At 47.3% G+C, this 27,607-nt stretch overlaps 1 protein-coding gene and 1 long non-coding RNA gene across 7 annotated transcripts in view; one reads left to right on the forward strand and one right to left on the reverse strand.

The window, feature by feature from the left end:
• The window catches only part of SEMA5B (semaphorin 5B), a 261,572-nt gene extending 254,727 nt beyond the window's left edge, over positions 1-6,845 (reverse strand). For all 6 annotated transcript variants that reach the window (XR_014585958.1, XM_083841544.1, XM_083841547.1 and 3 more), the window contains exon 1: positions 6,534-6,845. The gene's annotated coding sequence lies outside the window, so the exon portion shown is untranslated. The remainder of the gene's footprint in view (positions 1-6,533) is intronic.
• A 304-nt stretch (positions 6,846-7,149) lies between these two features.
• LOC310901753 lies at positions 7,150-24,201 on the forward strand. The gene is made up of 3 exons (XR_014586122.1): positions 7,150-7,486; positions 8,348-8,572; positions 9,422-24,201. It is a non-coding gene; the product is annotated as an uncharacterized lncRNA (long non-coding RNA).
• Positions 24,202-27,607: the final 3,406 nt, after the last annotated feature.

Below are 27,607 nucleotides of genomic sequence, written 5' to 3' on the forward strand. Positions count from 1 at the left end.
TAGGAGATAAATAAGCAACCTTTAGCTGAAACTGCAGGCTAAACAACTTCCACGTGGCCAGGAAACACAGCAGAGAGATTCAACCTGTACAGCAGGCCGGCCGCAGGCAGCATCCTCCTCCCTCCGAGGGCTGGCCCCAGACCCTTCCCACATTTGGTCCCTAACCCAACACCTGAGTTGTGCAGACGGTCCCAGAGCCCGCTCAAAGCCCTTTTGGAGTCACCAGGAACCTCCCCAGCCAGGTGAGCTGCTTGGCCCTGCTTCTGTTGCAAGAACAAGGATGCGGCCAAGGCCTCATCCGGGGTCTGCTCCCTGCCCCTCGAGAGCATCCTCCCCTTCTCACAGAGCATCCTTCCCTTCTCAGGTAACCACTCGTACCTGTCACAGCCGTACTGGAAACGCCAGCTCCATCCCTACTTTTGCACCACATCCGAAACTTTGATTGTCATCCTTTCAGCTGCAGTTAAAGGTATTTTTTTCATTTTTACTCTACATCAGTAACCTGTACGGGGCTCGCACTTGAAATGAAAAATACTACTTTTAAAATGACAAACACTGAACACAGGACATTTGTTACCACTAAAAAAAGCCCTCTCTGTCTATGGAGAAGCATAATTCATTCACTGATACATGCACCCACATTCTCTCCCGGGAGTTTCACAAATTCGCATGCACTCCCAGCACTAAATTTTGCATTTCAATCTCGGCATTAGCTATAAAAGATGTGTAAAATCTTATGTAGTCAGACAGAAGCAGCTCCCTATTGGCTACATAATAAGCATCTTAGGTGGCTCCAGGGTATAAAATTATTCCAAAAGGGGTGTGGAAAAAATTACACCGCATAAATTGATTCCAGATCCACCTGTTCCAGGTGCCAGCAAATTTATTTTGCTAAAGCCATCTGCTTGCCTGAAAAGCTAACAGTTTTTGAAGACTATGGCACGAGCAATCTGCAAAATACACAAACTTCAGAAGCCACAAACCCTTAAACTGCAAATGGCTCGCAGACTGCCTAAGCAGGACTCAGGCTGGCTGTTGCGCAGGGGCGCGGACAGCATCTCAGCTCGCCATCTGATCCTCTCCTCCGTAGCACAGAGGGCTCGAGGCTGCCGGAGGACCCATTTTGCAGCACCAGGTCCCCACACGCTGCTCCCAATTGCTGAGGCTGCCTCGCGGATACGAAGCCGTGATTGAGCCTTTGAGTTCAGCGCAGCACTCGGCCGAGATCAAACCGCTCACTGCGCTTCTTCTCCGCAGGTTGCTGTGTCCCAGATGGTCACACGGTGCTGCACAATGGATAAAGTCAAACCTTTGAAACCGGCGCGGTGCAATTTATATGGCTTTTAGCAACAGCCTAATGGAGAGCACGCTACATATGGGGACTACCAAGCCCCAAAGCATTTTGCCTGCTGCACAAAGCAGGAGACCCACAGGGCCCTGTGTTTATCGGGGTCTGGGGGTGCAGGATGCTGTTTCCCAGAGAAACGTTAATGAGAACCAAGAACATGCAGCACCTTGCAAGACCAGGCGTATGGGAAGAAAATATCCCCTGCTCTCTCCACAAATGACCCCTTTACTGAAAAGCAACGAAATTACACAGATGACTTAGAAACTCCCGATGTGTTCACAACTGATTTGAGGATTAAGACTAGCAATCAGCATGTTTACTTACGATCTCATTTAAAGCTTACTAAAAAGTAAATAAAGACATACCGGTCCTTAACCAACACAGTGCTTTGGGGTATGCCTAATTATAAGCACATGAATAGCCCCGTCACCAATTTGGAGTCATACGCTGTAACTTGGTAACATCCTTCACATGCAAATCACCTGCCAGACTTACTGCAGCCTGGCACAAAACAGAACCGTTCGCTTTGTAGATCCACATTAGGTAACAGCAGTACCCGAAGTACCGCCGCTCATCGCCGGAAAATCACTTTGAGCTCTTTTGCACGGGCCTTAAAAGCGAGAGCTTTGTGCGGGTGCTGCAGCAGAGGTAACTCTGGGAGTCGTAGTGCTGTAGTCAAGGAGACCTTGCATACCGAGAGCCACCCTCGTGCCTTCCCAGCTCTGCTGCTCACACGCTTTGAGCCCGGGCTAAGGAACAACGGCTGTCAGGCAGTGTTTTTTGGACACCGATGAGAACAGAGGTGAAATAAATACCGAGGCTAACCGTGCTTGCAGAATAACCTCCAGCAAGCAAGGCACTGTCCACAGAAGCTGCAGGCTCAAATACCTGTCAAAGCCTCGTATCTCGTATGCAGACAGCTACCACAGAAACTAACGAAAATTGCAACCGTGGGCAGAAATGGGATGAGTTCTGGTTCTGGGAGTGCTGGAAGTCAGCAGCCCACAGCGTAAAAGGAAGAGGAACAATGACCTACAGTAAGACTAGGAGACACATGCTCTTCAGTGAGATTTTCCTCCTTAAAAAGAAAAAAAAAAAGCAACTGAGCAGTAACAAAGAACTGTTATTTGATTCTCAAAGTCAACAGCACTCCTATTCGAACACAGCCCCCTTCAAGGCACAGCAGGGACAGCACCCTCGTACCCCACGGCTTGTGTCCATGGAGTTCAACACCAACACAAAGAACAAGGATGCAACCTAAAAGGGCACTAAATAACCAGGATGCAACCTACAGGAGCGGCAGTTCACCCTCGCAGCATTCAGTCTATAAGAGGTAAGTCCATCACCCAGGCCTTACTTTGCAATCTCAGCAGGCCGTGATACCAACTCCACCCCTGGAGAACGGCCCCAAATCGCCTCCACCACTACCTGCATTCGATTCCCTCGCCCTTCCTCGGTCCTACACCAGGAGTCAGGGATGCTCTGAGCCGAGGCAAACCCAGCTGCCGCCTTCACACCGGGCAGCACCTGCACCGTGGGGCTGGGCGCTGCTCCGACAGCGGGATGTGGCTGCGGTGCCGGCCGGCTCCCCATCCCTTACCGCCCCCCATCCCTTACTGTCCCCCATCCCTTACTGCCCCCCATCCCTTACCGCCCCCCATCCCTTACCGCCCCCCATCCCTTACTGCCCCCCATCCCTTACCGCCCCCCATCCCTTACCGCCCCCCATCCCTTACTGCCCCCCATCCCTTACCACTCCCCTCCCAGGGCCGAGCTGCTCTCGAGACCCAGCATGGCTGGAGCCCAGCACGGCTTCCCCACGAGAGACCCTCTGTAACACTGCTCAGTAAAAAATTAACTAGTGGGTGGTGATCCAATGGTTCCAGGCGTGCGGATAAATAAAAGGTGAAAAGGCTTTTGAACGCATTCTAAAAGCAGTATTTTGTATGCTGGATCGATATATTTCTCTCGGCTGGAAGCAAATGAGTTCTCAAACAAAGTTAAATTTAGAAGAGAAAACGTTCACTTTTCTTACTAAGGAAAGCAGCGATGACAATTCCTCGAAGGGCATTTATAGGGCCGGCACTCCAAGCCTAGGGCCTCACCACGCCATCCCTAAAATCAGCGGTGTAAGGGCAGGTTAGGGTTACTGCTGCCAGCCTCCTGAACGCGAACCCAAGTGGCTCTGAAATCATGCGATGTTATCCTACATTGCCGAGCCTTCCCTGGCCAGGCCAGCACATGGAAGCGATGCAGCCCTGAAGTAAAAGAGCGCCAGCTTTGATCCTGCCTCGTTTACGCACTCAATTAACTTCGCTGATGTCTGTGTAAGGAACCACCTGAGTAAGGGCTTCCGGAAAACAGCCCGAGCTCCCAGGTCCCAGCAGAAACAGCACGCATCAGTCCTCGAGGCAGGGAGGCAGATGCACGGTGGATTTCTTTGTGGTATTGTTTGATACTGCCCCCTTTTGCCAAACAGCAAGGCAACAGCCTAGGCTTCACACACAAACTTTTCTCGCAGTGTGGTTGTTTCCAGCAAAACATACTCCTGCAGATGGTCCTATTTAACCCTAACGAGACTGCTCACGCGATTACTAAGCCTGGCTGGAGTAGAAACATGTTGCTCGAGCCACATTTAGCATCACACAGCCACTGCTCTCCAAGGACGCGTTCCCCACTAAGGGCTGAGCGTGTCCCAGCCTAAGTCCAGCAGACTTTTCCGACTGACTCCAGGGTAAGCTACAGAGAAGCACAGACCGTGAAGCCCAGGTGTACGTTCCCCTAAGCCAGCTTTCTGTTTGGAGAATAAACAGCAATCGTACCAGACTACCAAAGCCATTTTGCTTGGGCACTTGCTTCGTCTTCCTGCAAACAACCAGAGCCCCATGGCACCACCTGCATGGGGTCCCCCTCGGGCTGTGCGGGCTCCTCGCGGACCCGTCCCCACGCCACCTCCTCCAGCCTGTGGGATCCGACGGGGCCACCTCCTTACGAGTCCTTCCCCACACAGCCCCTCACCCCCCGCGTCTCCCTGCCGAAGCCCTTTGTCTCCCGGGGCTGTTCTCTTTCACCGGCTGGAGTTTGCTCCTTTTCTCCTCGCCAGCTGCCCCAGCTCGGTGCGGGGAGGGCGGGAGGTCAGGGAGGGCAGCCACTGCCAACTCCAGCGGTCCCACGGGCTGGGGGCCGAACAAAGCCAATATCTATGTGCTGGGCGGCGGGATCTCGCGCCCCCCTGACTCCAGGATTAACATGTCGCTGGCGGGGTGGACAAAAACTTAATCTCTTTGAGGAAAGAAGGCAAGATACAGGGAGAGGGGAGAAAAAAAAAAGAGAAATTGCCTCCACGGCATTGAAAATGCAAAGATCCCCTAGTGCAGCCTGCCTCGTGCACAGCCAACTTAGCGCTCAGCCCAAGCTGAACAGAAAAAGTTTGAGCCCAAAAGGGAGAGAAAAAGGAAGGAAAAAGATACGGATGGTTCAAGTAGCTGTTTAAAAAGAAAACCTCTGTTAAAAAATCCCGAGTTATCTGGTTAAACACCAGCAGGTTTTTTCTTTTTCCCATTGCCTTCTTCCCTGCAGTTTATGACCAGTTTTCTCCCTTGGGTGCTTACAACTCACACATATAATCGAGAGCACTTTTCTGCGTGAGTAGCTTGTTCCAGCTACTCGCACTCCTCCTCCTTGCCTTCGCTCACCCCGGACCTCCACTGATCTCAAGCAGCAGTGAGAATCAAAGCCCATTATAACTTTTAGCCTAGTTGGGTTCTATTTTATTCGCAGTGCTGGCAGCTTGGGGTCTCAGCCTACCACTGAACCCATCCGGAGGCAAAGAGAGCTAACCTCTTGCCGCTCAGACTATAATTTAGGAGAAGTATTTTCTGTAATGAGAGGGAACATTTGCACAACAAAAAAATGAAACTTTACTATGATCCCAAACCGATATACCCAGACATAAATAGTTCAAGAAGAAGGAAAAAAAGGAAGAAAAAAAAACAGGACCTGGCATCTACCATGTTTGGAGACCTTTTTTTAGGACAGGAAATTGTCTAAAAGAGTCTAACCTGAGCCAGCTGAGGACAGCGAGCCTTCAGGACACAGATACTCCCCTGCACTCCACCTAACGCCCGTGAACAGCCAGGTTCAGCACCGACTTGGCAAGCAAACCTTTTGTTTGTTTCCTCCGAGGCGTAACAGCAAGCACGCTCCTGGGCAGCACCGCGGAGCAGATGGCAGTGTTGGAAAATACACATCTCCAACTTTTGGTGTGGGTGTCGGAGCTGGATCCGCTAGGGTTGTTCCTGGGAATCCCCCTTATCCCCCCCTGCCCCACAAGTTTCTAACAATACGCGGAGCGAAGGAGCTGCACAAGGCTCTCTGCTTCCCTCTCCCTCTCCCCTTCGCTTTTGATCTCCATCAGGACGTGAGCTGAAATTTAATGGGCCACCCCTACCACAAAGACAAATTACCATCTGAAAAAAAAATAATAATAATTTAATATCTCTCCATCCAAGCCATCCGGCTTCCCACCACCGCACCCCTTCCTTCCCTCACAGCCCCGCTCAGCGGGTTTCGGGAGAGCCGGGAAGGTGCTGGAGAAGAGGACAGAAAGAGGAACGAAGCCACCTCCGGGGCCACCTCCTAGCTCCGGGACTGCGAGACCAGCCCAGCGTGGGGCCACGAGCGCACCCTTACACCCCGCAGGGACTCCCTGGGCCCCGTAGGGTGTCTCAATGCCCTGCAGGGTGTACATACACCCGTGGGGTGTCCCCACGCCCTGCAGAGCGTCCCTAAACCCCGTAGAGTGTCCCCATGCTCTGCAGTGTCCCCACACCCTGTAGGGTGTCCCCGTGCCCCACAGGGTGTCCCCACAGGGTGTCCCGACGCCCCGCAGAGTGTCCCCATGTCCCGCAGAGTGTCCCTACACCCCATTGGGTGTCCCCACGCTCCGCAGAGTGTCCCCATGCTCCGTAGGGTGTCCCTACACCCCACAGAGCATCCCCAAGCCCCGTAAGGTGTCCCCACACCTCGTAGGGTGTCCCCGCGCCCCGTAAGGTGCCCCCAAGCTCCGTAAGGTGCCCGCAAGGTGCCCCCACAGCCCGCGGGGTGTCCCCCGGCCCCGCTCCCCCCTGCGCAGCACGAAGTTTGCTCTCCCACCTCCCTCCCCCGGCCCCGGCGCGGCGCTTACGGGCTGTCGGCCGGGCTCCGGGTGCGGGGCTCAGCGGCACATCGCGCTCCGGCTGCCGCTGGAGGCCGGCGGGGAGCGGCGGCCGGCCCCACGGCTGGCCCCACGGCTGGCCCCACGGCTCGCCCCACGGCTGGCCCCACGGCCCCGGGCTCAGGGAGCGCCGGCCCGGGCCATGCGAGGCGAGGCGGCGGCAGCGAAGCGGGGAGCCGCGAAGTCGGGCCCCGGGTCCTGCCCCGCGCTCCGCCGGCTCTTCCCGGCGGCTGCGAGCAGCGCGGCTCCAACTCTTGCCATCGGAGAGCGGGGGGAGGAGGAGGAGGAGGAGGAGGAGGAGGAGGAGGAGGAGGAGGAGGAGGAGGTAGGGGAGGAGGAGGAGGCGGAGGAGGAGGAGGAGGAGGTAGGGGAGGAGGAGGGAGCTAGGGGCAGCGCGGGAGCCCCGGCTCTCCCCGGTGGCAGCCGAGGGGCTCCCGGCGGCGCGGGGCAGCGCGGGGGGCGCGGAGCGAGGGGGGAAGGAGAGGGGACAGGGGGCGAGGGCAGGGCAGGCGCGGGGAGGGGCGGGGTGCTGCAGCGGGAGAAGGCGGGGACGGTGGTAGGGGGCCCCAAATTTTTCCGGGGGGGGGGGGGGTCAAAGTTTGGGCACCGGGCCCCCGTGCTCTGGTGGCAGGGGAAAATCGCCGGCTGAGGCGATAAAATTGCCTCGGCTCTTCATTTCGCTGCCGGATCCTCCGACAGGGCGGCCTGCGTGATGGCGCTGCGTGGGGGCGCGTGCATAACGAGCCGGGGGTCACTTTATTTTATTTCGTTTTTTTTTTCTTCCCCACGCGGATCCGGCCACCGGTGCTCTGTAAAACCAGCGGAACCCTGCCGGGGGTCCTCAGCGCCGCGGCCACCGGCTGGGGTGGCAGGGGGCTCCCCCAGGGCAAAGCCCCGGCACGGAGGCACTCGTTACACAGGAGGTAATTATTTGCCCGGTCTTAACTCCTCAGTTCTGTAATCGAGTAACTATCACTACATCCCCTCAGGCTGGAACGCGTTTTTGGATACAGTTTGCCTGAAATGGTCGATACATAATTTACGGTTTCAACCCGATTTCCGTGTTAAAAGACGCACCGGGAAGTTGAGGGCAGGGAGCGGGTGCAGACTAAACGCAGCGTGGCTCTGTGTCCCGCTCAGAACTCGGGTACAAGGATGTGCCTCGACTCGGGCATAGCCTGAAAGGCGCTGAGCAAGCTGCCCCGGGTGCCACAGCATCTCCTCTGCCCTCTGTTTTCACCCCCATCTCTTCTGAAGACCTACAGAAAAACCCGCACCGATTTGTTGGTACAGCGTCTTCTTGGGATGTTTGTATTAATTTTGACGTGAATAGTAAATAACTGTTGAGCTCATCCGTTTCCCTAATACGCACGATGATACTGTTCAATTTAGTAAATTAAATTTTAAATAATGACGTACAGCGGGCCGGGCGTTCGGAGCAGGACACAGCGCAGGTCGGTACCGCTGTGGCGGGGCCGTGCTGGATTTTCCTATTTCCTTTTTGTCCTCTCCAGTCCTGCTGCAGAGCGGGTGCTTTGCTCACCCAGGCCTCGGGAGCAGGACCCCAAAAAGTCCCCCCCAAAGCTCTGCCTTTCTTCCTTCTGAGACCTGCAAAGTAGGCACTGAGCAATGAGCAGCGAGTAGCATGAAACGAGGTAAACTAAGGGGGGGTCCACCCTCTGTCAACATTTAAAGATCTCTGGATAGCGCTTTTCTATTAAAGATTGCTTGCCCGAAAATCTCCCAGCATTTTCCTTCTCCTGTTTTGCTGTTTTGCCCTGCAGAGCTGGCAGCCCTGCTGGCCATGTGCATTGCCCAGAGACCCCCGAGTGAAGGTGTCAGTGAAGTCCTGGGCTGTTTCTTGGCCTCTCGGTCTGGATACTGCAACTGGGACACACGGCAGGACCTCTCCCAACCTCTGCCCCGACAGGGAAACTACTGACTCCTTTCAGCAGCAGCCACCTGATGCAAAGCACTACCGTCCCGCTTCTTCAGAAAAGAAGTGCCAGGTTAAAATCGGGGCGCTGCACGCCCAGCGGGCTGTACCCACCAACTTTTCCCACCTCCAAATCCTAAAGCTCGGCGGGGCGGGCCGGGCCGGGCCGGCTCTCACCGCTAGGTGCTGCTGGTGCCTCCCGATGCGGCTGCAGCCGCGACTGGCGGCCGGCCCGGAGCCTCCTGCCCTGCCTGGGGAGGGGGGCAAAAAAAGGGGGGTCCCGGGGTAGTGGGGGGCACCTCGCTGGCTGCAGGGTGCCGGGAGGGCTGGGTGAGATGGGGCAGAGACCCCAGGCACAGCCGGGGGGACGAAGCGGGGCGAGGGTATGGGGCTGCGGGGTGGGCAGCAGAAGCTCGCTGCTGAGCCCGGGCGTAAAGCTGGGGTCCGGGGGGGCTGAGGCCACCGGAGCTGGGCTTACGGTGGGTCAGGTCACCCAAAGACAGCCCCCCGAACTGCAGCCGGTGTTGCATTTGCCTGCCGAAGCAGGGCAGGCTGCGTTGTTCTGCATGAAATCAATCTGTTGTGGCTGGGCGGGCTGCACGGGGCTGCTGAGCTCTGCTGCCGTGGGCATTCAGAAAATCCTCACGGGGCTTGGGGGAGATGGGGAGGAAAATCTCGACTCTGGCCTCATCGTCCGGAGACTGGGCGACAGCGCTCGCCCCCGCTTGATCCCTAGACCGCGACTCCGCAGCGGCAGCCGTGGCCTTAGAAAAGCAATTTTGCTGTAGGTGGCCAGAGCATTTCACACGGAGTGAGGGAAGGGGCGCACGTCAGTGACAAGACTTTAAAACGATGCTTAAATTTAGAGCACACGCGTTCAGGTGGTCACTTCGGTAGCTGCCTACGGGTTTTTCCCTCCCAGGAGCACTGCAAGGGGAGAAGAAGGGCTGCCGCGAAGAAAACACTCACACCAGACGCAGCGAAATGTTCTTTGCAACTTTGTGCTGATGCAGGCGGCTGGTCGGAGCTTCTAGACGGCGCGGTGTGTTCTCAAAAGGGAAAAAATGCCTTTCTAAGTACAATATCAGCAAATACTCAAACGAAATGGCATGCAGCACTAGTGATAGTAAGCATTATCCTGAATATTTAGATCTAGATCTGAAGCCAAGTGGCCATTAGCCATTAAATATTTAGGTACAGGGCTTTTTTTTTTTCTTGAATCTAAAATAGGTTGCTAAATAGTCACAGTTGTGGTTTCCATGCTCAGGCTGGTGGCGACAGTAACATTTTAATTTATACTAAAGAGAAGGCAAAGTTAAATCCATGACACAAAGTGAGAGTCAGGTGACCTGAAAGCAGGAGAATACAAATGAGCTCCCTGGAGAGAAAAGGCTGTGATGGAACAAATAGAATAATACAGAGGGATGACTTGACACTATCACCGCAGCGACTATATTTCACTTCTTTGGGAAGAAATGAAATGAGCTTAAATTGGGACAACTGCTTCATTTTCAGAGAACTCTATCTGAAGCCTCTGCTGCCTACAAATAAGTGATATACAATTGTTTTCCGCCCTGAAGACAGGTACTGTTAATTGCCAATTTTCATATGTCGCCTGACACGGCGAAGTCAGCAAATGTCCTCACAGTTAACAGAGGCAGGCCTGAGTATTCCCACCGAGGCTCACAAGGGGGGGAAGGTCCTTGTTTGCAGAAAAAGACTCATCAAACGTCCAGGTTGAGTTAACTACATGGTACAGCAGAAGGAGGGAACGTTAACCCAAGACACTTGTCACTGCCTGCTGAGCATCCACATTGTGTACGGCACCTAGCAGTCACCTATTTTTGGCAAATAAAAGGAACGGTGAAAAATTAGTCTTGAACAACACCATTAAGAGGTCTGATACCACATCAGAAACTGCTTTTTCTCCTCTTCTAACTCAAGCTCTGGGGCCACAGGCTGTGTTTATTAGAAATTACTTCTGCCTTGAGACTGGAAGTGGAGAACCTACCACTGAAGACCTTATTGTGATCTAAGATAGATATTACCTGAAGGACTGAAAACTTCCTTGGTAAATACATGCGGGATTATTTTTTCTTGGGGGACATAGGGACCTTTACAATTAGACTTAAACTTTAATTTAAAGAGATGTTGTCTGGCACATAAGACATCTCACTGAACACTCTGTACAAGGTCTGGATTTGAATAGAAAGTTAATTCAGGACTGTTTCCAGCCTATCCACTGCCTTCATACCCAACAGTAGGTAATTCAGCTTAAACAGGAGCTCAACACTTGCAATTTCCCTTTACAGCCTTTGCAGTATCTTGCCCTATTCTGTTTTAAAGCTTTACAGGGGCCTGCTTATAAAACAAACTGCTGTATCCAACATGTGATGTGCTGTATGGAGAAATCTGGATCTAAATATGAGCAGATTTTGAAGGTATTAGCTTTCCTTCCTCCACCTGTTTATGTGATGAGCAATGTCTTGATAATGAAACTCTCGGTGTCGAGTTTGGAAAATGCAGTTCTCGGTGTGCTGGCAATGTGAACGTACTGGAGAAACTGCGTATGCATTCAGCAGATTTTAATTCCCCCACAGTATTCTGAACTCCTGACCTAGAAAGCCACTCCGAGGACTTAAGAAGTTCAGAGCACTCAGTTAATACAGTGTACTTCCATACCTGCATGCTTTAATGAACTTAACTAAAATCCATACTGTACGTACTCCGTGTGTGATATTCAGTTGCTTGTAATCAAAACCAATTGACTTTCAAATCTCACCCACTTTGGCTGCAAGGCTGTTTAAACCGAAAGGTCAGGAGCAAAAAATCGTATTTTTTAAAAAATATGAAACATTTTTCTAGCCTTCTTATTCGACATATGAACTGTTTTTAAAAGTGTAATTTTATCTCTAGGCGGAGGCCAATTAGTTAAAAGTTCAAGCCTCCATTTTGTAGATTTTCAGACAGATATTTAAAATAAGGACTTAGAATAGAAACTGTATTCTATCTTCACCTATAATGGTTGTGACAAAGCCTTTCCTCTCTTAAGAAATGGGCCCGTTGGGACTGACGCAGACAATTCCGTAGGCTTTGGGAGAGCATGGTTTCAAATACTCAGGCAGGTAGGTCCAACTTCACAGGTTCAGACATTTCTCAACAAGAAACCTGAAATGTAACCCTAAACCCAACAGCTCTGCCTCCTGCCCTGGGAGAACAGTTCGTATCTACATGTTGTAGCCCTGGTCCCTCCTGAAGTGAAAGGCCGTTTCTGACTTGTCACCCCTTTCTGGCCTGGCAATGCAACAGAAGGCCCAACACTAGGGAGACGTCCTTGTGAAGTACGAAGGGACGGAGGTCTCCCTCAGAAAGCCCTCTCTGCCCTCTTCGCTGCCCACTTCATTAAGGCACGGTGGCCTCTTCTCTCCCACGTGAGGAGCAGGGTGGTGGAAGCAGTCCTGTGCTGAATGGGAATCTTGGCCCTGCGCTAAGCTGTCCTAAGAGGAGCTAGGAATATGTGGCACATGAATTTTCCCTGTTAGCTTGTCACTGGTAAACGTAAACATCAGGAAGAGGTTGATTTGGGTGTTACTACTGCGTGCAGCTTCTTTCAGGTTTGACAAGTTGGAAGAGACAGCCACCTTTTTGCTCACAGTACCTCAGCAAAGAGATCGCAGGATACCACAAGTGTTACATTACCAGAAAGCCAGGAACGCCGTCGCATTAGACTATGCACCGCACTGCTTCCTAGCTGGGAGTGTCTGCTTCCCCTCACAGGCACAGCCAGGGATGTCAATAAAGAAAAATGATTGCAGCAGAGTGGGCTAGTGCGCAGAGAGAGAGGCTTTCTGCTTTGTGTTTTCAGCAGTTAAAACCCCTACACCTTCTGCGCAACATCATGTTCTTCCTCCAGCTTGGCCATCGCAACGTGTAGCAGTGGCATCTCAAACATAAGGCACAAGAGCAAAGCAAACAAGGCTGCACGGTGGGTTCTGCAGGCACGCAGCTGCAACAGCGCAGACTAGGGTGGTTGGAGCGGGCAGGGTCAGGTATTGAGCTTTAGCAGTGTGCTGTTGTAATCCTTCTTCTCAGATAATTCCAACCACTTTTTCTATATAGCTAATTACGTATTAGTCATTATCCATTTTATGTTTCTTTTCCGTGAGAGGTTATCCATTAGAAATGGCTTCACTAGATAAAAACTTATGTATAATCAAAATACAATGACTACATGTTTTTCCAATTAACAGAACATGTACTGCAAAGTACACTGTATATTCAGCCTAGTCTGGTGGTCAGAAGTATTCCATGAATTCTTGTCAACAGTTATTAAGAATCCGACTCCTGCCAGATAAGCCGAACAATCTCTCTTGCTGACTAAGGCAATATGTTATCCTACCGCTGTGCCATATGGCCCGGGGTGCTGAGACACAACGCGCCCTCCAGTGACACCTACGCCGGAGGAGTGGCTGCCACACTCGAGGGCAGGGTTTGCATTCAGAAGGACCTCAGCCAACTGGAGGAATCGGCTAGCCAGAACCATGTGAAGTTCAACAACGGCACATACCAAGTCTGAAGCACGCCAGGCTGTGAGCGACCCCAGCTGGAGCTCAGGGCCTGCAGAAACAGAGCTACTGACCGGCTGGAAAGACCCCAGAGAAGGGAGTTACGGGACTGGAGCGCCTGATGTACACAGAGAGGCTGGGGCCACTGGGTCTGGTTAGCCTGGAGAAGAGAAGGCCATCAGGGTACATAAATAGTCTTTCACTACCATGATCCTATGGAGAAGACAGAGCCGGACTTTTCTCAGAGACGCACAGCAAAAGGACAAGAGGCAACAGCCACAAGCTGCAACGAGGGAAATGCTGTTCAGAAACATGGAAAAAAAATCATCGCAGTGGGACGGGCGCATCGCTGAGGCAGGGGCTTAAAGGGGCTGTTCAGTCTCCAACCCTGATGGTTTTGAAAGCTCGACAAGACCCTGAGCAGCCTGATCTGATTTTGAAGCTTGCCCTGCTCTGAGCAGGAGTTTGGACTACAGACCGCTAGATGTTCTTTCCAACCCATTTTCTTCTGTGAGCCTACAACGTAAGATCCAGTTCTGTAAAATACTAAGCATTGCAACCCGTCTGACAGTCATACAGTTGCTTAAAGCTCTGTCAAGGGGCCAAAAGAATTCACTTATTAGAACACTGACCTACCTAAATCTCAGCTGTGCTTTCAGTTGGTAGGTAACCAGGTTAAGTGTGATCAATTATTTGATTGCCTATATGTTACACTCAGATTGCAATAACAGACTGGCATATGAGGTTTGATTCTCCTCTCCCTTTCCTCAAAAATGCAAGATCCAACAGTGGTAGAGAAAGGAAAAAAAGGGCAGAAAACGTGATTTTCCGGGAACAATGAATGGAACTGCCACGTTTCATGTAAATAGTATCACTGATCTACGATACTATCATTTCTACAGTCAGCAGGCCAGATCTCACCAGTAATTCCTTCCTCGTCAAAACACGTCGGGTTACTCATACAAGTAAAGGTTTGCAGGCATGCAAATTAGTTTGTAGTAAGGTGGTTAAAGTTCTAAATCATGTATTAAATTACTTCTATTGTACAAGTTTAACTTCATTTTCCAAGCTAGTCTCACGCAACAGGGATGCAGTAATGTAGGTATTCCAGCTGAAGGAGTGATTAGCTGCCGGTACCTTCTAAAATGAGATTTGTAAGCCAGATCATTGGAAAGATCAGTGGTTTGTGTCCTGGCTGTCATGAGACCAGAGAGGTGGAATATTGGCAGAAGATTAGGTTTATTTTTGTATATGTGCTTGAAATATTTAGACAGACTAGGATAGAAATCAACTTGTAAGTTTATAAACCCTGATCCAGCAAAGCAAAAAAGTCACAAGCAAGCCCATCTCCTGTGTTCAAGGAACATAAATATCAAATTGAACAGTGGCCCAAAGTCCCATTAAAGTTCAAGGAACAGCAGTGGTTTTCAAGCACTTGCTTAAAGTTAGGCGTATGCTTAAATGCACTAATGACCAGGGGCATTTTTACATGAATATCCCTATATAACAGATAGCATTATATGTTAAGACATTATACCCACCAGATTTGTTAATATTGCAGGCATTGCTGCATCTCCTTGTTTCTGTATAGAAGCATACTGCAGACAGGTTTGATTTTGCTACAGGAAAAAAAAAAATAGCATTCCAGTATGAATCATCTGCCTGGGCCTGATTCAATAGAGAAGTTAGACATCAGTTTCTCTAGGGTCAGTTTGGGCTATAAACATTTATTCTCATGAAAAATGTATTTAGGCCTTTAAAAGGCTTGGCCTGAAGTGTAACAACCCCTGAACAATCTGATTGAGACCGATATATAAGCAGCCAGACTAAGATGCAAGTGCTTTTCCCTCCCTCAGGAGCTTTATCCTTTACTGTTTGTGGGTTTACCTGTTAATGCTCATCATGGTTATAAGCTCTGACTCGAGAGCTCTCATTAATCACTGCCAAAAAACACTGCATCAGGTAAGCAAACATATCAGCTGCTGAGCTGAAGCAGCGGTACTCACTTCAAACTGTCATTTGCTCCTGACATAACAAGGGAAAAAATTGTGCAACCTAAGTACCAATAATTTTTCACTGCATGATTCAAAACAAGCTTTGGAGATTGGTGCCACATTGCTACAAATGATGACACTGAGAGCTCGTGAAGTTACAGTGATCAGCACTGAAGCACACATCCTCTGCATGTCTTGCGTTATCCCCACTTAGAGTTACTCAGAGGTGTTCAGCTGATGAGCCTGGATAATGATGTTAGATTTGGATTCAGGTCTCAATATTGGGGGAGAGCTTGAAAGCTAGGTCAGAATAATCACATCCTTTGTCAGAGCCAGCTGTGAAGTACAGCAGAAGGTCATCATTTTACAAAAATTTAGGTTCACTTTAATCCAGATTTTCACGCATAATCTGGCCCTAATTCTTCCTCTGATTAGCAATAACCAGGCAAGACTTTGCATAGGCTTTCAGGCAATTAGCAGTTCAGTTCCCAGGCTGCCAATTTTGCTGACTCTGAGAACGCAGCAGTTTTTAAACTATAATCTACCAAACCGCTGCTGTCACGGTGGTAAAGTGTCTGTCAGTCTCAGAGATGTGATGTCTTGCTGCGGTTTGGAGCTCAGGTCAAGATTCATTGAAGATTCCCAAATGCTTTTTTTTTTTTTCCTTAACCAGCTAGACCCTGCAATAAAAGCATACTTCATCGATGTCTTTCTGTGTCTGCTGTAAATCCAGCTGGAAGCAAATTTTCAGCCAATGATCAAAACAAAAAGGCAACAAAAAAATGGGAGGAGAGAACCAACATGCAGAGTGACCTGGAGAGAAAATTACGTGTCTGTGTGCAAGAGAAAAAGTGAGTGTAGTAACAAGTCTAAAGTCGCAACATTCTAGTTAGAGAATGCTGAGTGATGGGCTGCCTCAAAGCAGACGAAGGAAGCTTGGTTTCCCATTTGCTTCCTAGAGTCAGTCCAATTTTGCTCAACTATTTTTCTGGAAGCTGCAACGTATGTTGGAAAAATAGTGAGAAAAGGATTGGGACACTGCAAGGAAAAACAGAATATAGGAGAGATAAGAGGCACCAACTGTGTCAGGGCAATGTTTGAGAATCACTGAGTCCACACATCACTGGTTACACTTGCCATGTATTTTCAGCCGGAGATAGTATTATTCACAAGCAATGTCCAATCCGTTCAATAGTGGATCTTGCAGCAGCTGCTATTTTGCAGCCCAGAAATGGCTGCATTTCAGTGGTAGGCAAAGGGATGCCAATAGTTCCTAAGTGTTTGGGCAGTTTGCTGGGTGGAAAAGAGTTACAAGTTTATAAAGAAACACGTTTATAACTTACTATCTTTTACACAGATGTGTGCTTTATGGGAAAAAGCATGACACAACAAATTCAACCTTCTCTTTAAGGCTCACACAGGAATTCCTTAAGGTCACAAGTTGTAGTCTGTGTACTTTGGGGACCCACATTCTACTGTTTAAACTGTGAATGGCCTCAGGCCAGCTGGTACAAAAGGCAGCTCTCTTTTCACGTTCACATGCTGTAACACTTGCATGGATTTTGTCTAAACTCATATGTGAGTTGTCATGGGATTCCACTCCCTGCCTGTTGTTTGCTGTGCTGATATCCTGACACTTCCAGAGGCAATTTTTCACATCATCAGAAAGGTCCTAACAGTGGACTGGGTTCATAGGTACAAGCGACTACCTAAATGATGAAGGATTCCTGTCTTCTATGTATGCAAGATTAAAAAGGGAAGGCAGGGGAGAGAGAGAACAAAAGGCCATGCACAGGCAAAAGAGCATGAAACCTTAATTAATTTGTGGAAGTAATAACATTTTCCTCAGTTACTCCCATTTTCTGAAGGATAGAACCTCACTGATTGAAAGATGCTCAGGTCAGATATGCTCTCACTTGTCAGCAGCTAAGTTGCTGCAGCTCTTGTAAAAGCTAAAATCTTGTGAGCTTCACGCACTGTTGTTTTTCAAGGCTACTCTCACTCAGCGTACAGTATAGGAATTGTCATATGTTGTAAAACTGGCAATCTATTCAGATCAGTATCCTCTCTAATGGTACCTTAGGAGGGCAGTGCAATAATCTGATAGGTATACTTTTTTAATCTACTTTAAATCTCAAATTATTCTCTTGAAATACTCAATTCTTCCCTGGAGCATACACTTTAGAGTATCTTTGAAATCTGTTGTACATTGTGCCAATTGTGGACAGCCTTGCTATAGCATAACTGACCAAACCTTCTGGAATCTCTTTAAGTTCTTGGCCTCAGTGGCTTCCTGTGACAATATGTTACACAGCTGAAGCACACACTCAGTAAAAAATGCTTATTTTTATCAGACACTGTCTCTTTTGGAATGTCTTGATATTTCATTTCCTCTCTTTTCCAGTTACTGCAGTAGCACAGAGCCCACTGCCAGGGCTCTGAGTGCGCTTGTAAGTCTGAATGGCTCTGACCAGCCCTTGGGGCCACAGCCCGGGACCCCACTCCAGGACCCCGGGGCCCTCAGTCCTTGCTGCAGCAGTACTGGTCTCCAGCTGCCCACAGCCTCACCCATGGGTCCCACCAAGCTGTGTCCCTGTCCCCAGGGTGCCACCCGGTGCCCAGGGCTGGGGTTTTCCCCATGGCGAGGCCACGTTCTGCTGCCTGAGGCAGACCCTGGTCCCCAGAGAGCCACCGGCTCTTATGGCTCCCTGGCACGCGTTCCTTGTGAAACAACACCACACAGTTGGCTTTTTCTTCCCCAAATCTTTTTCTGAAATTGACACAGAAACCTCCTGCAAATAATCTTCCCTCCCTTCCCCCGGCCAGCTGGGAGCCCACTCAGCGCTGACTGCGGCCCTCAGCTTGAGGTTTCTAGTGGCTGCTCTGCCGAGCAGGGACGATCCCCTCAGGACCCCAGACCTCAGGGGCTGTGTTCAGCACTGTCCCCCACCCAGCAGCACCCCAACATCTTTCTGTCCCTTCATGACTGATGAAAACACTTCTGTGTCTGGTGAGGGGTGCTGAAGACCTATCACCCTCAGAGGGGACGGTCTCAAGCTTTTTCCCCCAAACCCTGGAAACCCTTTCATGGGTGCACAAAATCAATTATACCTTTAGATCTGGAGCTCCGAACACCACAATCTCCCTGTTGTCCCAAACATGACTGAAGCTGGTGGCTCCAGGCCTTACCTCCTCCTGGGTGACAGCCCCTGAAGAGCTCCTGACGTGGCAGCAGGACACAGCTCTGCCAGCCTCACTGATGGTCGCTCTCCCTTCTCCACCACCCAGCGCTGTCAAGGTGCCACGCCAAGTCCTGAGGGAAAGGGCAGGCCAGGTAGGCTCGGGGAAGATCATCCAGGTCACAGTTTTTGGTGGAAAAGACATTAACACCCAACAGCCCAGCAGGCTGCATCCGGCCTGGGGCAGACAACCACACTGCCTCAGGGAGGCCGGGCAGCCCTGCCAACACCACCTCCTGTGGGCATCTGTGGTGAATGTTGCTCATCCCCTTGTCAGTTGGCACAGATAACTGCATCACTACATTCTTCCCTTCAAAATTTAGCCATGTTTTGGCTAAAATGGTCAGAACCATCACCCAGGTAAAGGTGAGTGGGACTAGGCTCCCCATAGGTCGTCATTCAGGCAGAAAAGGTGCATCTTTTTCTCTCCAAGGCCTTGTTTTGGTCTCGAATGATGGCACAACGTGTCTTCCCTGAAGGTTATCACAATGCAAAACGTTAAAAATAGATTTATTTTACTCATGGAACAGACCCAGAGAGATGAGATGATTTTCACAGTCAGTCTCTCCTCAGTTGTGCACTAAAACCGTAGCTACGAGCTCATCCTTTTTCTTTGGTGGCAGCTATCTAACTAAATGGGTTTTCTTCAGTCTAATCCAGTACATTGTGCTCTGTGTGGAGGTTGTCAGCTCGCTGTAACTGCTCCGGAGCTGGGTTTTGTTCTGTTTTTAAATAACAGTGAAAAAAATTCGTTTGTGAGCTCTGGATTAATACCCAGCATGGTTTTGGGCCAATGTACTTGAATACATTAATGAAATTTCGCTTTATCCTTGGTGTCTTATCTTCAAGAATATTTTAAATTTACACTTCTTTCCTTTATCTTTGCTGTGTTTCCCTAGCTTGTAAATACACATAATACGTCCTGGTTTTGTTTGCCTGTTGATTTTCTTTGTTAGGATAACAGATAAATAATTAATCGGTGAATAACAGCAAGACTGCTGTTGGAATTATGCCAGATCTAAACTTGAGTCTTCTCTATTTCTTTGTAACGTATTGGGGAAAGAAAAATGAAACAAAGAAGTATGAACACATAAAGCATGTAATAAATTCTTCCTCAGAGTGAAGAGCGTTCAGGAAAACTCCTTCCTTTCCAAGAGCGTCTTTGGTTTGTTTGATATGGTATTGTTGTCAGGTACATTGGGGTCATTTTGAAAGGAGAATGTGACAAAACAATGTTGAGTGTCTGATAATTAAATGTAGCTGTCTACAGCTGCCAGTCAGAATCAAGCCTGAAAATCTCATCAGCAGAAGCACAAAATTCCTGCCACCTAAACTGAAGGAGGAACTCCGTTACCTAGAAATGAGTAACAGGCTATTACAGTCTCTGCAGCCAGTCGTAAAAAGGAAACATTCAGTACACTGCAATTATGCCATGCATCATAACCTCTCCGGTTATGTGCAGAGTAAATGTAGATCGATCATTATTAACATCCATTTTTTGGAAGAATCAGCCTAAGTACCTCACATAATAGAAAATAAACTCATTAGAAGACGACGACATGAAAACTGGAAGCCTAGGTTTCTTTTTCATTTTTAGCTAGGTCCTTCTGTTATTTCCTCTATTGTCTCATTGAGGATCCTTGGTTAGAGCTGCCTGGAAAATTGGCAGTTAAGAAGAGTTTCTTAGATAGAATATTCTGAAGTGGCAGTGAAAAAGAAAAATATTTTGATTCCTAAACATATCTGCGTTGCCTCCTGGGAACTGTAGTGCAGGTGTTGCAAAACAGTATTCTGCATGGTAGGTTGGGTTCCTTGTCATGAATAAGTAGATCAACATGCCCTTCTCTTTCATTTTATTTGTAAAGGGAATTGGTGCGTCACGGCAGTGACATGGCCACAATGCACCCAGGGCGATTAGAAGAGTGTAAGACAATCATAGGATGTGTATGAAAGACTTTAGTAATGTTACAAAATTGTAATAGCTAGTGTTATGATTAGTTTCAGCTGCAGTTTTCTGCAGAGAACAAGTACCACCAACCAGAAACATTTCTAATTAAACTAATTCTGTTAAAAGCTCCGTTCTCCACCAAAAACAGGCTAGAACTGTACTTTTTCATCAGATTTGCTGCTGATAAATGGAGCAGGCACTGCTTCTGCCTGCTTCTTTCTCAGCCCCCTGTGGATCAGATTAAATGACAGGGGTTGTTCCCTCTAATTCTCATACATGAACTGCAGTGCTGAGATGCATTTATGATCATGACCATGCATTCTAGCAGAGATTGCTTCCCCAAAAGCTTAATGGAAAAGACCCTCTTAGAGAGAAAGGAAACAATTTTTCTCAGAAAAAGTCCAGAGGAGAAAACAATCTTCTCTAGATTCTGGAACAGTAGGTTAAGTATCATTTAGCAAGCACAGAGAAAAAGCCATGCCTGACTGCTCTCCTGACATACAAATCCATGCTTAAATGGGCACTGTGAAGGGAGTGGGCTTTTGTGGGAGGCTGTTGCTTCTGGAGAATTCAGAGGAACTCAGTATATTGTGTTGGCGTCCCATGAAACTGGTATATTACTGAAAATGAAGCAACGATGATGAATCAAATTTTCTGGAAACAGCAATACAATAGAAGAAAGAAAAGTAATCCAGTAATTAGTATGCTAGCCGGTATTACAGACTTCAGTATCCTAATATATTGCAGCCTTCCTTCATCAGTCTCTTAAACCTAGATCCTCAGAGGAATCTAATCCTTATTGATGCTGATTTTAATAATACCAGAAATACTTTCAAATATCTCTGGGTCCAAAATTAGAATGCATCTTTTTATAATTTTAGATTAATATAATGCTTCTAGATTGTAAGCTCCCTGCATTGGTGTTGTATTAAATTTGATGGGATAGATGAATCAAAAGTGTGTTCATGACCAGTACTGAAAGGCTAAATAGGGTTCAGGATTTTGAATGCTGGGATTTCAATCTATCTAACATCATAGCAACAAGGTCTGTGATCTTGACCAACTCAGAAAAACCCTCGCTAAAGAAAAGCTAAAAAAAGGAAGATAGAATAGAAATAGATGGGAAAGAAAAAAAATCCAGAAGGAAGAGCCACAAGTGCTTGTTCAGTTTTCAGCCAAAGCTGGCAAAAGATGAGTCAGCTAGGTCTTCCTCGCCAGCCTTTTTATTTAATGACTCTTCTGAAGTGTCGAATAGCGGATCCCTCTATTATTTTAACAATAAACAGATGTGAGGTTAATCTAGCACATTCTTTTCTAGTTTTGTTTCCTTCTTTCATATCACAAATGGTTTTAGTAGTACAATTAGGCTTTTTTGTTTGGATTAATCCAGGCCCTTTTGCTGCCTTTTATAAACAAATCATTGTTACCTTGGGCAATTTAGTGTATATGCCATAAGGAATAGCAATAATAATCTTTTTCATCTGTGTTTCTATAGCAGCTACCATAATAGAGCTATGCTCCATGATGATGTCTCTGCAGAGCTATCACAATGTAAATAATTAATAATAACAGTTGTTTAACACTTGAATGGGACTCTGTTGTTTGTAAACAAAGAACTTTTATTTCCTCTGCATTGCTTACTACACAAAACATAAAATGACTCCCAAGGAAGGAAGCTGTTTTCCTCACGCACTTGGAAAGGCACAGGAACTCAGCAACCCATCAAAAGTGAAAGGTCAAATGGATTTTCAAATTATCTCAATTTGAACGCATTGTGTTATTAGTAATAAGGGTGAAGAAATCTGATATTTATGTTAACAAATTCATCTGTCAAAATGCCATTGTAAACCAAATAGACAGTGTAGTAATATTGTCCAGTAAATCCATGTGTTATTATTTTGAGAAGAGAAAAACAATAAATAGATTTTAAAATAGGAAAATTTTAAAGGACATTTTATTACAGTATATAAACACAACTACAACAGCAAAACCATATCAGAAGTTACACAACATGCTTTGACCAAGAACATTTGTCAATATTACAGAGAAATTGACTTATTTTGCTGTCTCATTATGCAATCTTGCTTGCACTTAAACATGTATTGCAGTATTTAAGTATTAAAAAAACATATAACCAAAATATTTTGAATTAAATTGTTGTTTTTTTTTTTTTTTTGATTCCAGCAGATTTGAGAGTCATAGTTTTCCTTTACATAAGTCATACCATCCCTATTGTGGTACAGATGGCTGAGTATTTTGATTTATGTAACCTGAATATATCCATGTTCCTCATGAAGAAATTATGTTTATATATCAATAAGGATAAAATCCTCACCCTAAAATTCTTACTTTAAACAGAAGATATTAAAATAAATCCTTTCCCACTTAAAAGTTTGGCATTTATGAGTACACAACCAAACAGATATTAATGTCACAGGTAAAAGCACAAACCCAAGAGACTGTGGTAAGGAAGAATACCTAGGGCACACACAGTTGAACATCCCTGCTTCTGTCTTTTTTGACCATCTCAAGACTGAATCAAGAGGGAATGGAAAGTACATATTACTGTCATGAAGCTGCATTACACTAGCAATAAATCGGATCAGAAAGCCTCTGTAATGAAGAGGATTCCTCTCCCAAAGAGAGTGCAACAGAATACAAGACCTTATAGCTTATAGCTCTCATCTTGGGAAATTTTCTAGGAGTTATTTAGTAGTTTTTCATTTAGACAAATTAACTGAATTCAGCATTGCTCACGTTTCCCCCAGAGGAGGCTCTAAGTGTAAGCAATTCAAATAAATATCTGGGCTCCCCTGACTTCTGGGGGTCCTGAACACCTAGTCTATCAAATCCTCACCTACACAGAGTAGCTACAACCCAGCCGTGCCCTGGTACTTATGGCACGTACTAGGTATGTAGCCTTCTTCCTCCGAGTGGCAAGTAGCTCACATGAACTGTGTGCAAAGCGAGATAAAAGCTCACACGTGGGAGATCTCGTGCCTGTGGGAGGCAGAGGCTTGTGGCTCCTTGGCCTGGTATGGGTTATATTGACGGTGCTGGGATCCATGTGTCTGGCTGATGACATAGAGCGGGGTCTGGGAATTTGGCAACAGGAGGTTAAAAATGGGGAATATGGTTACTTTTTGTCACTGCAGTGGTAAGACTCCATTTCTAAGAGATGCTTAGGACCTTGCATTTTTTGCCTGTCCATAGCGACGTCTCAGACACGTGCCCTGTCATTGTTTTCCATGCTAGCTGCCCAGATCTACTGCTTTCATAAACTCAGAGAGCTATGGCACACTTCAAATCTGCAGCATTTTTCACTGTCAGCCTGTATTTCTTGGGTCACATTCGCTGCATCGGCTTGCACTTTTACTGCTACCATTTGCTGCCTGTCATTGACAAGCGCCTTCAGCAGGTGCTCAGTTTTTCTGCTGTATAACTGACAGAAGGGGAAAAAAAAAGTGGTCGTTCCGGCGATGTTCCTTCTGCGGTGCACGCGGGGAAATGAGCTTGAGGTGACCCTGTCAGCCTCCACTAAACCTCATTGTATTGCTTTTTACTAGTTCAGCTGGACAATGCCTTATTAGTGTCTCAGTGCTGTCCTCGTCTTATATTTCACAGACTCCAGTCTGCACAGAACTAGTTTTGGTTGCTGTTTTATTACCATGCTATCCTTCCTCTTATTTATATATATATATATTGCTTTTTTCTGGGCTGCTGCCAAGAAGCAACTTGTTTAAAAAATAAACCAAATCCAGATCCTGGCTTATGTCACCCTAATAACCTCAAATCCGTAGTCTTGTCTCTAGGGTCTACAGCTCATGACACCAAGTTACTTCATAAAATGAAACTGGATTTGATGGCTCGTGGATTTTGCTCCAAAACTCCTGAAATTAACTAACTAGACTGCAGTTTCCTTCAGAAGTATCCTTTGAGCTATCCTGGAGTCACTCTACGAGGTCTTATAGCTCCTGTGAAAAGAATAATTCATTAAGCCTTGTAGCAGATTTCACCAGCAGTTCTCAAAACACTTCACTAGCAAGGAAAAGTATCATTATCTCCATTTTATAGGTCCTTAACACATTTTTACACAATGTTTTTGAACACCTTCTTGTCTTGTCACTGTTCATTTCTTCCAAGATTGTTTTCTTAGAAAAACAGGTATCCATTACTATTTGAGCATTTTTTTTCTACAGTCCCCTTCCTCTTTCAGTGCACAGGATAGATGATGCTCAGTCCATGTGTAGCTCTTCATATTTTAATCTATCCTCCGTCTTGCACATATGCTTGCCTCCTTACGGTATGCTACTCACACTTTGCCTTGATGGGAGTTACATTCATCACAGGGTCTTTTGCATGTCCCAAAAGAGTGTTTCACAAAGAGAGATGGGGTTTCACATTCACAGATGCATGTTTCACAAAAGAGATGGGGTGATTCATGCAGTTTGTTTTCCCAATTATAGTAGCTTAAAAGAGGATGCCCTTTCGCTTGATAAAGGGGGAACTGAAACAAGGCAATATAAGGCTGAGTTCCCTATATTTGAGCATACTTTTTAACTAACTAAGACCTTTTATTTCAGAACTGTCAGCTGTACAGTGTAAGTACTCACTGCACTGCTCTGATGGAACTCAGTTTCTCTTAGGAGCGCTCAGCATTTCTGCAAATCTGATCAGATACCAAGCTGGATGCCAAGAAGCAGAGATATCAACATTTAGGGGTGATGTGGAAAAAAATCATTTAAGCAGTTTGCCCAATGTTATAGAGATCATGTTTTATTAACGATAGGTCTGCCTTTTCCCTTCCAGTTATCTCCAGCCTTTAATTACAAGTCTCCCAACAATTGCAACAAACAGGTTAGGGAGTCTGTGGAAATAAAAAAGCGTAATTGTGTAATTAAAAACTCCACCTCACAAACCATGCTCAGGAAAGCCAATACAGTTTTTCAAACATCCTTAATCTATCATTTCCCAACTTTTGAGTGAGCTACTTTGTTCCTTCTGCACTTAGAATCTGGGGGAGGAGGGGATCTGAAGTTGCAATTTCTTGCTCAGCCTTGGCCTCCCACAGACGTGTGCCAGTTCTCTCCTGATCCTGGGCGGTATTTCTCAGCCTAGAGGCACCCAGTTTCCCCCGTGCAAGAGGCTTATGTTTCTGGCATGGGGTGGGGAAGCAGCCCAGCCGATCTGTGCAGCTGCAGGCTGGCCTGCTGGAGCTGTGGGAGATGGGGGCCCTGAGGACGCAGGCGCTTGCTGTTACACGCGTGCAAACGACAGCTTTGGTTTGCTTTTTTAATCTGAACTTAATTTGGGAAAATTGGGCAGTTCTTCACAGAGACTGCAAAGGGCATGACTCCGCCATGAAGGCCAGATGCCTGCTCCAAGGGAGGAGGGAATTAGAGGCTTTCAGACTAAGTAAAGGTGGTCAGGAGTTTTTAAGGCACCTCATCCGCTAAGCCTAATGCTTAGAGATGGCTGAATAATTCTGGCAGAAGTTTCCCAAAATAATTAAACTTGGAGCAGATGCCCAGAATAAAAAATTTCTGCTCAAACAGTTGAATTTAATGAAGAGAATCATACCTGAAATAATTAGGTTGTATCAGAAACCTTTCCGTACCTGGTGTGGTTTCTGGGTCCACTCACCACAAGATAACCCTGCCAGCTGCTAGAAAGCTCCCGGCTTCTAAAGCCACTTTTGTCTATTTTTATGTGTGTGTAGCCGATGAAGCCAGAATATACAGGAACCAAAAACGCGACCAATGAGAAAATCATTGCAGAAGGAACTGAGAATCGTTATTATTTATGATGTTTACTGTATGTGCCTAACGACTGACCTACTAAGTAGGCCCTTGAGAAAGAGAGCAAGAGACAGTCTTTGGCTCAAAGACTTTATGGTCTGAGCAGCACAAAAGACACGAGATGGAGCAGTGGATATAATGCATAAGGATAGTGAACAAGGAGACGGCAGCAGAGGAACTTTTTTATCTACATCTTTCTTTGGAGGGAAGAGGCGAATATCTTATGTAGAGGTCAGCTAAGCGGAAAGAAATGTAATTGGGAAATGGATATTACAGGGAAAGACGGCCCAGGAGAGAAGAGAATAAGAGGATATCTGCGAGGCAGGAGCGGAAAAAATTGTGTAGGAGCAAGAGAGTTCGAGAAAGCCGCAAATGAAGACAGAGCCAAGATGCTATAGTGCAAAATCCAGACCGTCACCTGCGTGTGCAGAGATCCTGGCTTTGGCGGCGTCCGGCTGGAGCCTTTGGCTGGCCCTCCTGCTCGGCTTTTTCCTGGGGGCACAGGGAAGCAAGGGGAGGAGAAGTCACCTGGAGATCCCCCTCCCTCTCCCGGGCCCCAGCGAACAGTGCTGTCTGCCTGTCCCGGGGCCGTACCGCAATTCCAGAGTCTCCCGCTGAACCCCAGGAGGAGAAAATCGTTTTTCAGCTTCAGCAAACAGCCGTGTGATAAGGCTTTCTGAGAGGGTAGGCATGTGGATACCCTCGATAATTAAGGTGTAGGAAGGAATTTACCTGGCTGGCAGAGCTCCTGCTCGGTGTTATAAAGCTGCAAGGATTTCACCATTGTATTACAGTACCAAGAGCCACACAGAGGTGTTGCTAATTATCTTAGTGAAATAAATATATCCTTAACGGAAGATCTGGAAAAACAACTGAACCTTACTATGATCCTTTGCAGTAGGAACATCCGTTTTCAACACAGACCCTACCAGAGGGTTTCACAGTGGAAACTGTCTGTAAATCTCCCTGTTTCACAAACAGCAGCCGAGTAACCTCCTGTCACCAGGCTTATGAATATTTCAAGAGGAGAAAATGAGAAAAATAATACTTTATAGACTTATTAATGGTTGCCAGGGCCCTGGGACAGAGCTCTGAAACAGAATTTAGGTCTTCTAACTCCTGTTCTTAGCCTGCAAGACAATCTTGTCCTATGAGACCCACCTTAGACAATCTTTTCATTGCTACAGTGGAGGCAAGAGACAAGACTGTATAGAAATGACATAAACTGATTCCCTGGCAATGTTGAAGTGCTACGTAGACAACCAGCTGAAAAAGCAGGAGCAAATCTGCTTCCTGAACAACCTGTTTGCTGTTGTTTTTTTCTCACTCTTTTCTATTGACATTTCAGTGATGTCCACTACTGCTCTCCTCTGCCTCACTTTCCTTAGCACTCTACCTTTTACTTTTTCTGTTTCCTTCCTTTTTTGTTCAGCATTTTTTATCTCTGCCTCCTTTGTTTCCTTGTTTCTCAACTGTTTTCCTCCCTCCCTTACTGACTTTTCTCTCTGACAGCTGGGGCTTGAGCCAAAGCCTGCTGAAGTCAATCCATTACCTTCAAAGAGTT

The sequence above is a fragment of the Anser anser genome, assembly GCF_964211835.1.
Source record: "Anser anser genome assembly, chromosome: 6".
In the NCBI taxonomy this organism is placed as follows: domain Eukaryota; kingdom Metazoa; phylum Chordata; class Aves; order Anseriformes; family Anatidae; genus Anser; species Anser anser.